The following is an 11,512-nucleotide window of genomic DNA, read 5'->3' as shown; positions in this document are numbered from 1 at the left end:
GAGAAAGTGATAACATTCCTTTTGTTCTTTTAAAAAAAATCAACATCATCATCACATAGCTAAATACTTATTTTGCAGAACCAGACTCAAGGCATGTCCACTAGTTGCCACCAGTAATGAAAATAGAGTTTAATTAATAAGCAGTACAGCCAAATGATGACACCAGAAATTCCCTTACCAGTTGTATTTGTGCTCAAATTTTACATTGCAACACAACTCATAAAATAACATAACAGATATGCAGCACTCCAAAGTTAAACTGCACGCACACCACAGATATCCGCAAATGTCCCAGCTGCACAGTTTGCATATATACACACCACTTCAAATGGAAACAGTACATGGATCTGTAACACAACTGCAACAGTGTACCGCTGTACAGCACTACAAACTACACCAGCACACAGTTCTCCAGCATGGCATGGATATTCAAGACTCCAAACTGTAGCACCAAACAACTCTATAGCAGTGCCTGCTGCAACACTGCACAGATATACAGCACTCCAGAGCACGGCACACCTATTGTGAAAAGAGAAACAAAATATCGAGGCTGAGTACCCCAAAAGGAAATACACCAAACACAGGTTTGAAGGGAACATATAAAGTACTTTATTCTCTATCGAATACAATTACAAAACAGTGCAAAGTCAGATAGCTATCGGCCCTCAGTACAACACAACACACTCCAGCGTGGTTCAGTGTGTTCAGTGAGAGACTGTACATTAGAATGCATTCGCTTTTTATACATTTTGTGAGCGCTATGGCCAACCCCTCTTCGGGTTAATATTCTACTTTATATGTTACCAATTCTAGGGTTCGTTGCAGAGTCTCAAATAACCGTATCTAACTGGTTTGTTCTTTATTACATGTAACAATAAGCATATGCATTAACTGTGTATTCTAAGTTTCGTATTGCAGGTCTTCTTGAACATTAATACAATATAGTAAAACAGATGTTCTTTGTCCAATGTGTAAATACATTATCATAATACATACTCGTGGATTGATTTACTTGCACGAGTAATCCTTTTACACATAGGTCAACGTAGGACGAGGTCTCAGTTCATGACCTCAACAGGTAGCCTGCAGGCAGATTACACATTAGCGATGTACAGAGGTCAAGACGGCCATGTTGTATTTTTGCAATGAGATCGTCCACCATTTTAGCTCACAGGATGACTTTTTCCACATAAATCCTAAAATGGCGGTTTGACCTAAAATGGCGGCCTACATAGATTAAAGGTCAGGACCTTGTAACACAGATCTTGCAAATGACTTTCGAGCAGCTTGGCGTGGGCCAATATAAATGTATTTATTACAATAGGAAGCACAATATACTTTTTATTCCGACAAACCCTCCTTTTGGCCTTTGCCAAGTGCTAAAAGCTATTTTGGGTCTCCTTATGAATAACTCCATACATCAATATCCATGTACCCTGAATCACTATCTGAAATATCTATTGCCATTAGGTCTTTTACTAATATATCTTTTAACACATATTCTTTGGAAGTTTTATCTGAGGAATACACCTCATGTCCTATCAAATTTATCGCTTGTGCACAACACCCCCGTAGCATCGAACACATAACAGGCAGACACTGAATACAGCAACAAAGGAACAACAGAACTCCTAAAATAGGTAATAAAACCAAAAGTACCTTCCAACCCCAAGATCGCAAGAAGTCCCAGAACCAAGCAATTAGATCCCAGTTTCCCTCGGGAACATGCACTTTGGAACCAAGGACGTGCAGTTTTTGTATTGCCTTAAAGATAGTTGGGGAGGAATCGGGTACAAAAACACAGCAAGCGGACCCCACTAATTTACATACTCCACCATGCTCAGCTAGAATGGCATCTAATGCCATTCGATTTTGGAGTGCTATTAATCTTATTGCTTTCTGCTCTAATGTCATGTTGTAGAGTATATCTGTGGTCCAGTTTTCTAATATCTTCTGAATTCGCTATCTGCTCCCAAAATGGCACAACTGATTTTGCTATATCTCCCAATACTTGTGCCGGGGTATCACCATTCTCATCCCGTCTTGGACGAGCCTTCGAAACTTCTTTAGTACTCGCTATAAACACCCCAGGTAACAGGATCCCTAAATAACAGGTTCCTTGCCAATCCCTGGGCAACCATGGAAACGCTATATTACCGCAAACAAAATAGACAGGTTCGCCTACATACAAAGGTCTGTCTTCCCCAGTCAAAATTGCAACGTTGGCACAACCTTTAAAATCTCCCATTGACCGAGTGCCATTCCTCTGTATACAGAAAGAAACTGAATCGGCGCTATGGTAAACAGTGTAAGAAGGAGGCATGGCATCCTTATTGCCTATCGGAGCCATTTTGAAGGAAATCAAAGATTGAAAAGGACGAGACAGTCTATCAGAAGGCCTAATAGAAGCAACATTCGGTCTACTCCTATTCGAAAAAAGAGAGCATCCCAGGGGAGTCAAAACACGTTTCTCAAAACTATTCAAATTGGTGCCATCAAAGTTCCCTGAGACGCTATCATTTCATCGGCCAAAGAATAGTGCTCTAAGAGAAGCATAGCAAGCAGTTGTCAATGGTAAAGGATGAACATACCAACCTAGCCCCTTATCCCCGTGTTGCGGTAAATGTGAACAGACCCAACAATTGGATCTGTTAAAAATGGCATGTGTAGCGTTCATTATAAGTAGAAAAGTATTATTATGATACTTTTGTCTGTGCTGGGAATCTCTAGGGGACAAAGTATGCGAATGCATAAAAGGTGTATGAACAGTGGGTACATTTACAGTCGGTAGCGAAAACTCTAAAGGATAAGCTTCTTCCAAATACCAAAGGCCTACAACAGTGCCTATTATAAAACCAAATATTATTACAAAAACACAACAGTACGTTTTCGGGGCCCAGGCATTTTGTCCATTGTCCCGGTTGGTCACCCCCTTATTTACAAGTCCAATACGAGCGGCGGCGGTAGCAGGTATTGCAGTCTTCAGACGGAAACCCCAATGTCCGTTGCTGGCGACCACCCGGTCGCGCCATTTCTGTGTCCTTTAAAAAACCTTAGCCAACAGAATTCCCTTTCTCAAATTTGGGCAAAAGTAAGCCCTCGATGATTCTTTTCCTTCCTTGAATGCACAGTCGAACCGTGCCGTATGTCTATTTTCTTGGACGCAAGTGATATCTGATTTTTCCTGGTACTGATTGATCCGGAAGCAATGTGTCACTTCCCATTGGAAGCAACATATCGGGGACAACCGAAGGGGCTGCGTTTGAAACAGCCACTCCCGGGTGAAAAATCGGTGGATAGTGTGGAAACAAAATGGCAGCTTCCCCAAGACTCTCGGGCTTAGAGATATTCTCTGACACACTCTCGGTGCTGTTTACTGCTTTGTGATCATTGGTTGCAGTATTCTGCTTCTTCTGTAACGTGTGGCACAGGGTGAGGAAGTTTCTTGATGTGTGACACGTGGATCCAATTCTTTTGGCCAGCTACCCGCACCGCTGTTTGGGGGACCAACAAGACCTGGAATGGCCCACGCCAGCGAGGCGCGAGGCAGGAGGTGCGCTCAAATGACTTAGCAAGCACCCAGCTACCAGGCCGTATGCCGTGGCCCGGGCCTTCGTACCGCACAGGTAAGGCCTCTCGTACCTGGTGATAAATCAAATACAGGTTTTTAGTCAATTGGCTACAATAATCTGAAAGTAATTCATTTTCAATATCTCTTAACTTTCGACATTTTGGCAAATTCCAGATATTGGCAGGTCTCCCCATTACCACCTCATATGGAGAGAGCCCAGTCTTAGTTTGAGGGGTTGTACACATGGCTAGTAACATGATCGGTAAGGCGTCCGGCCATTTTAGTTTGGTGCCGGCACACGTCTTAGCAAGTTTGTTCTTGATGATACCGTTGTATCTTTCTACTAGTCTGGCGCTCTGAGGATGTCTGGCCGAATGGGACCGTTTGTCAATTTGTAACGCTGTACATATCTGTCGGATTACAGCGGCGAGAAAGTGTGGACCATTGTCTGACCAGATAACTCTCTGCAAACCGAACCGGGGAAAGTATTCTTTTAACATAGTTTTCGCAGTGGTCATAGCTGTGGCATCTTTAACAGGGAAAGCCTCGACCCACTTACTAAAAACACAAATGACTACCAATACATATTTTAAATTATTGCATTGCTCCATTTCAATGAAATCAAAGTGAATTATTCAAATGGGACAGAGGGTGGTCCAAAACTTCTCCTTGAGGTTGCTGTCCCCTTTCCCATATTATGTTGTAGGCAAATCATACAATTCTGGACATAGTTCTGAGCAATATTTTAAATTTTGTCGTTTACCCACACTCTTTCTAACATTTTCGTCATCTGTTGAGCACATACATGCGTAGGACCGTGTGCCATTACAACCATCATTAGCACATACGCATCGGGGAGTAACCATTTCCCATCCACCGTGTCCACCCAACACCCATCGTCATCAAGTTCTCCCAAGCCCTCAGCCCACCTCTTGGCTTCTTCTACTGTGGCATCGGCTTGGATATCCCGTACAGACCCCACTCCCTCATCCATCAAATCAGCATTCTCAGTCTCCCTAGAAACATATCTCCGTACAGAGATCAGTGGCAGTTTGTTTGGCTATTTGATCAGCGAAAGCATTCCCTTTTCCAATGTTATCTATAATCTTGCGATGTGGTGCACATTTTACACCTGCTGACTGAGTAGGGAGCGCAAGTGCTGAGAGAAGTTGCACTATTAGGGTACCATGTTGGATCTTGGTGCCATGCAAGGTTAGAAACCCTCTTTCCAACCAAAGTCGTGAACCACCCCAAAGGCATACTGACTCAGTATATAGATTCACTGCAAGCCCTTCGGAAAGTTCACAAGCTCGGGTTAAGGCTATAATCTCTGCGGCCTGCACAGAATTATGTGTAATTCTCTTAGTTTCCACAACCGTGCTTAAGGTAGTGATTGCATAAGCGGCTGTGGATGTACCATCCAGAAGTTTAAAGCAGGAGCCGTCACAAAACAGCTCTCCTTGCGGATTATCCAAAGGGCTATCTTTCAAATCAATCCTGCCCTTTGTTTCTTGCACGGTCGTGTACAAACAATCATGTGAGTCTTCATCGCCGCAAGTAATATCTTGCGGAAAAGGTAGGAGTTCAGCCGGATTAAAAACACAACACCTCCTAATTTGAATGTGAGGGGCAAACAAGATCAATTCGTATCTCGTCAACCGTGCGGAAGTGAGGTGTTGCGTTTGAGTTCGGTTCAATAGAACATCTACAGAGTGAGGCACCATCAGGGTCAAATCATGGCCTAGGACCATTCCCTCACTATTTTACAGACGCAGCAGCAGCAGCGACAGTGCGCAAACATCTTGGCAAAGCGCATGCTACAGGATCAAGGGCGGAGGAATAGTAACCGCACGGCATATTCTTCCCTCCATGCTCCTGCGTTAATACAGCCAAAGCACATCCATCACGTTCATGCACAAACAATACAAAGGCCTTTTCATAGTTTGGTGTGCCCAAAATCGGCGCAGAGCATAATGCAGTCTTAAGCAAGTCAAACGATTGCTGGTGTTCCGAAGTCCATGGCAACGGCGGAGAAATGCCCTTCTTCATCAAGGCCAACATCGGTTTTATCACTAGAGAAAAATTTGGGATCCACAACCTACAGTAAGAAGCCATCAAGGCCCTAACTTCCTTCTGCGTATTTGGGACAGACATACCAGAAATGTGTTTTATTCTTTCAGGTGTCAATCTTCTTCCCTCCTTTGACAGGAGATAGCCTAAATAGGCGACCTCCTGGCAACAATATTGAAATTTCTTAAGCAAAGCTTTGTGACCATGCTTAGCTAGATGAATAAGTAGTAACAAGGTGCCCTCCTTACAGGCACTCTCAGAGTCTGCAGCCAGAAGCAAATCGTCAACGTACTGAAGCAAAGTACAAGTAGAGGGAAATTCAAGGGTATCGAGTTGCTCTTTCAAAGCCCTACTATAAATACTAGGACTTTCTGTGTACCCTTGAGGTGCACGAGTAAATGTAAACGAGCGTCCTCCTAAGGTGAACGTGAACAAATATCTGCTATCTTTGTGTATAGGGATACTAAATAACGCATTCTTTAGGTCCACAACACTAAAGTAAGTAGCTGTAGCTGGAATCATGGTTAAGATCGTTGACACATCAGGCACAATTGGAAACTGCAGTGCCAAAACTTTATTAATGGCACGTAAATCAATTATAAAACAAAACAGAATTACATTATCGCCTTTTTTGTACAGTGGTAAAATCGGACTATTACACAAACTTCCTGAGATTTCTTCAATCACACCACGGTGCACAAAATCGAAAACAATACATTTCAAAGCTTGGTCGCCCTCAACCGAAATCTTATACTGGTAAATGCGTGGCAGCTCAATTCCATGTTTCAAAACTATCTTAACAGGCTCAATCTGCAAAACACCGACATCATTGTCGTCAACAGCTCATAAGCTCTCTGGTACATCACTGAATTCTGGAGGCAAAGGTCTAGTCAGAAATTGCGAGGTGGAAGATTGCTGCGGTGAAATTGTCAAGCGTACTCCATCAGAAGAACAATAAATCACTGCATTTAATTCTTTTAACAAGTTCAATCCCAACAAGTTTTCCCCGCAATCCGAGGTCAATAGAAAAGGACACTGGTCCGTAAAAGGACCCAAAGAAATAGGTACTGGCATAGAGACCGGACAAACAACTGGAGTACCGGAAAACCCTACAGAAACATTGGTTTGTCCTGACAGTGGAACGTTTGGAACCTGTAAACGATCAATGGAACACCTCTGTGCTCCAGTGTCTATCAAAAACTGATGTTTCCTATTTCCCACTATCATTTCAACGTAGGGACCTTTCTGATTGACGGGAATAGGTGTAAGTTCCAAACCCTGCTTCGGGCAATCCTAACGAAACAGAATATTGTCAAAAGGAAGCTCTTCAGACAAATATGCAGCGTAAGGATGATCGAATATGTTCCTAGTGTCCACACTCCGAGTCTGAGTGTCCTGTGAAAAAGGTTGTTGAGGGTCCTGTGTGAACTGACCTCTACCAGGGCCCCCTACGCCCGGGCGACCTCTAGATCGCCTACCCATGTTATTATTTGTCCTCTGTTGAAAGACGGGGCATTGTGCTCGCCAATGACCCTCTTGTCGACAATAAGCACATTGATTAATGTTCACAGGACCCAAGGGCACATTCCCTTGTGGGACATACTGACCTCTAACCTGAGAGTTACCCCCTCTGGGGCCTCTAACAATTTGCTGCAATTGCACCTTTGTTTTTAAATCACCTTTCCGTTATTCAATCCTATCTTTTTCATTGTTGACACGATTTTCATAATACTGAGCCATATGCAGTACTTCTGATTGCGATTTCGCCTGCCAAGCACTCTCAGAGGACATAATCTGTGACTGGATGTCAGGCAGCAATCCACGTACAAATTTGTCCACAAATAACCTTTTCCCAAACTCTGTGCCTAAGTCTTGTCCACTGAAATCCGAAAATACCTGTTCGAACCGATTAAAGAACTCGGTAGCACTCTCAGACTTTCCTTGGACAAAGGGCGTAAGCGTGTCCCATATAATTCTTTTTTCGGGGATTATGGTTTTTAATTTAGCAATGATTCTATCAGGTAAGGTTAATATCACCTGCTGTGGTCTTTCACCAGCTGGTCTTTCCCCAACGAATCTAATTAAATTTGCCCATGTATCTCCCAACGCGGGTACATCTTACTTGTTCCCATAAATCTACGGGCAGGAGTACTGGAAACAACAAATCAATGTCACCCTAGGTGAACACTGAGGATTGCCAAATGGATTCCATCTCTATATAGAACCCTGTCGGATTTTTCCTAATATCAGGAATAGATTGTCTAATGTTGTTCACTTCCTGTCGTGAAAACGGGACGTGAACAAACTAATACATAATGTGCGGGAATGTCCACAGCGACTATACTTCATGCAGCATCGGCCGCAACCTCAACCTTCGGGACAAATGTCGGAGGAACCCCTCTCATAGGCAACTGAGATGTAGGCAACTCCGAACGCTTACTAAGCAACAGAGCCAAATCGAGCGATAAAGCAGTCGAAGAAGTGTCAAACGAAAAAGCTCTCTTATAAATATTCAATAACTCTGTGGGACAACTAATCTTCCTCTTTACACATTCATCTTGCAGGTACTCAATCATTACCTGTATCACTTTTCTCTGCATTTCCAACGTATATTGACTGTATGTGTCATATACCTCAACTGGAGTTATCGATATGTCTGAAATCCATCTAATTGCATCTTTCTTACAAATTCGCATTTCCTCCGATATCGGTTTACGACACGTAAGGTAACGTTTCTGTACATACATACTTTCCTCTTCATCCTCCTCATTCCGTATCCTTTCAAACTCCTTTCCATATTCAAATAGCCTTTGGACATGCTCATTTACCTTCTCCACAGTATCTCTGGAAAGTGCTAAAGTATTTAGATCCCTTAACCCTTGCGGTACATCCGTATTATTTAATCTTCCCCACATTATACATAACTGAATCCCCAAACCTTCAATAAAAACATTTATCTCAGGAAAATTATCCGTATTAGAAAGTGTGGGAAAAACACTAGCCTGATCATCCTTCTCCATACAATGTTTAGCCCATGCAATTAACTCACGTTTCTTCTCAGGTGGTACAGTACTTGCGAGTGACAACCTTCGAGCCAGCACCATGATCGATTACAAGTGGCCCAAGACCACTTGGAAGAGAGGGGACAGGCAATTTCGATAGAGGAACTATAACTGGTGCGACAGGAAGAGGCAGAGGAGCAGGCGGAGGAACAACAGTCAAAGGAATAGGAACAACAGGTTGAGCAGGAAGAGTAGGAATAACAGCAGGAAAAGGCACCGCAGCAGGAAGAGGAACATACGGAGGTGGCGCAGAGGCACCAGGCCTTCGTTCATTTAATATTTTCTCAAAAAACTCAGAGTCATGGAGATCTTTGGAAGGATAGATTTTCTGAATACCAAGTGAAAAAGCCCTTTCCATATTTTTAGCCGACTCAGCCTGTTTATCCTGATCATATAATAATGCATTTTCGGCAACCGTCTTATAACGGCGCGCATGTTTTTCACTACTCTTAAGCTGTTGTAACGCCTCTTTTTTCCAATTCTGTAAGACATCAAATGCTGCAGGTCTAGCCTTTTTCTTTAACAATACTGACTCCAAATATTAAATGCTAGGGATCTCGAAACTACCATTGATTGGCCACTGAAGTTCGGAGGTATGTCTGGTTTGTCTGTGCCAAATATCATTCAATACTATACTTCCAATGCCATGCTTACAGTACATAGTACATGCTGGCGACCCCTCCTATGGTGCCGGACGGCTACATTCCAAAGATTGTCTATCACTGCGGAATAATGCAGGTAGACAATTTCCCAGGCATATCTCAAATTCTTGGTGTTACCTGGTCAATAACTGCGTCTGCAGATACAATGCGCCAAAATTCACCTGGCCAAACCTAAGGAGGACAGATTGGTACTTTTAAGAATCTTACCTAACTAATCTTACCTTGTGTATGGTGATTCCAGCAAATCTGCCCGCCTCGATAAGTGGACCCTCGTCAAGATGCTGTCTCAGACCACAGGCTAGTCGTCCAGGGATCGGATTGTGCAGCGCTGCTGAGGTGTCGCGTCTCATCCAGGGGCCCCTTACTTTTGTACACCATCCGATCCCGGTCCGATAGCAAGTGTCAACCTTCAACAATCCGGCATCAATCTTGAGGGTCCCTGTTCGGGCGCCAACTGTGAAAAGAGAAACAAAATATCGAGGCTGAGTACCCAAAAGGAAATACACCAAACACAGGTTTCAAAGGAACATACAAAGTACTTTATTCTCTATTGAATACAATTACAAAACAGTGCAAAGTCAGATAGCTATCGGCCCTCAGTACAACACAACGAACTCCAGCGTGGTTCAGTCTGTTCAGTGAGAGACTGTACATTAGAATGCATTCACTTTTTATACATTTTGTGAGCGCTATGGCCAACCCCTCTTCGGGTTAATATTCTACTTTATATGTTACCAATTCTAGGGTTCGTTGCCGAGTCTCAAATAACTGCATCTAACTGGTTCGTTCTTTATTACATGTAACAATAAGCATATGCATTAACTGTGCATTCTAAGTTTCGTATTGCAGGTCTTCTTGAACATTAATACAATATAGTAAAACAGATGTTCTTTGTCCAATGTGTAAATACATTATCATAATACATACTCGATTATTTTACTTGCACAAGTAATCCTTTTACACATAGGTCAACGTAGGACGAGGTCTCAGTTCATGACCTCAACAGGTAGCCTGCAGGCAGATTACACATTAGCGATGTACAGAGGTCAAGACGGCCATGTTGTATTTTGCAATGACATCATCCACCATTTTAGCTCACAGGATGACTTTTTCCACATAAATCCTAAAATGGCGGTTTGACCTAAAATGGCGGCCTACATAGATTAAAGGTCAGGACCTTGTAACACAGATCTCGCAAATGACTTTCGAGCAGCTTGGCGTAGGCCAATATAAATATATTTATTACAATAGGAGGCACGATATACTTTTTATTCCGACACTATGAGCTACAAAATTCAACACAAATGTTAGCATGTGCCACACCTATATGGAACTTGAATGTTAGCATGTTCCACACTTAGAATTTTGAACATTAGCCTGCATCGCATCTAGATAGGTTTGTGAATGAATGTTAGCGTGTGACACACTTAGAATTGTGAACATTAGCTGCGTCGCATCTAGATAGGTTCGTGAATGAATGTTAGCGTGTGCCAAACATAGATGTAATTATGAAGGTTAGCAAGTGCCACACTTAGATGGAATTATGAAGGCTAGCAAGTGCCACACTTAGACAGAACTGTGAACTTCAGGCTGTGTCACATCTAGACAGGATCTTGAATGTTAGTACGTGCCACACATGGATAGAATTGTGAATGTCAGCATGTGCCACACTTAGATGGAACTGGAATGTTAGCATGTCTCACACTTAGAATTGTGAACATTAGCCTGCATCGCATCTAGATAGGACTGTGAATGCCAGCACGTCCCACACTCGGACGTAATTGTGAACATCAGCCTGCGTCGCATCTAGATGGGACTGTGGGTGTTAGCGTGTGCCACACTTGGATGGAATTTGAATGTTGGCATGTCCAATAATTGGATGGAATTGTGAATACTGGCCAGTGCTGCCTCTGGACGGGATTGTGAATGTTGTCATGTGCCACACATGGATGGAGTTGTGAAGGTTAGCAAGTGCCACACTTGGAATTGTGGACGTTGGCCTGCGTCGCATCTAGATGGGATTGTGGGGGTTAGCGTGTGCCACACTTAGATGTAATTATGAAGGCTAGCAAATGCCACACTTAAATGTAATTGTGAATGTTACCATGCTGCCACACTTATATGGAATTATGAAGTTTACCAAGTGC

General features: G+C 42.9%; 1 long non-coding RNA gene across 1 annotated transcript in view; it reads right to left on the bottom strand.

The window, feature by feature from the left end:
- Window positions 1-591: 591 nt before the first annotated feature.
- LOC138503290 (uncharacterized) overlaps window positions 592-11,512 on the bottom strand; it is a 171,401-nt gene continuing 160,480 nt past the window's right edge. The window contains exons 4-5 of the long non-coding RNA XR_011279600.1: window positions 9,587-9,819; window positions 592-3,642 (exon numbers count right to left, since the gene is read on the bottom strand). This is a non-coding gene — a long non-coding RNA (uncharacterized lncRNA). The remainder of the gene's footprint in view (window positions 3,643-9,586; window positions 9,820-11,512) is intronic.

This window comes from Ambystoma mexicanum, chromosome 11 (assembly GCF_040938575.1).
Source record: "Ambystoma mexicanum isolate Mex_15411 chromosome 11, UKY_AmexF1_1, whole genome shotgun sequence".
Lineage (NCBI taxonomy): Eukaryota > Metazoa > Chordata > Amphibia > Caudata > Ambystomatidae > Ambystoma > Ambystoma mexicanum.
This window is presented reverse-complemented; position numbering and strand designations above follow the sequence as displayed.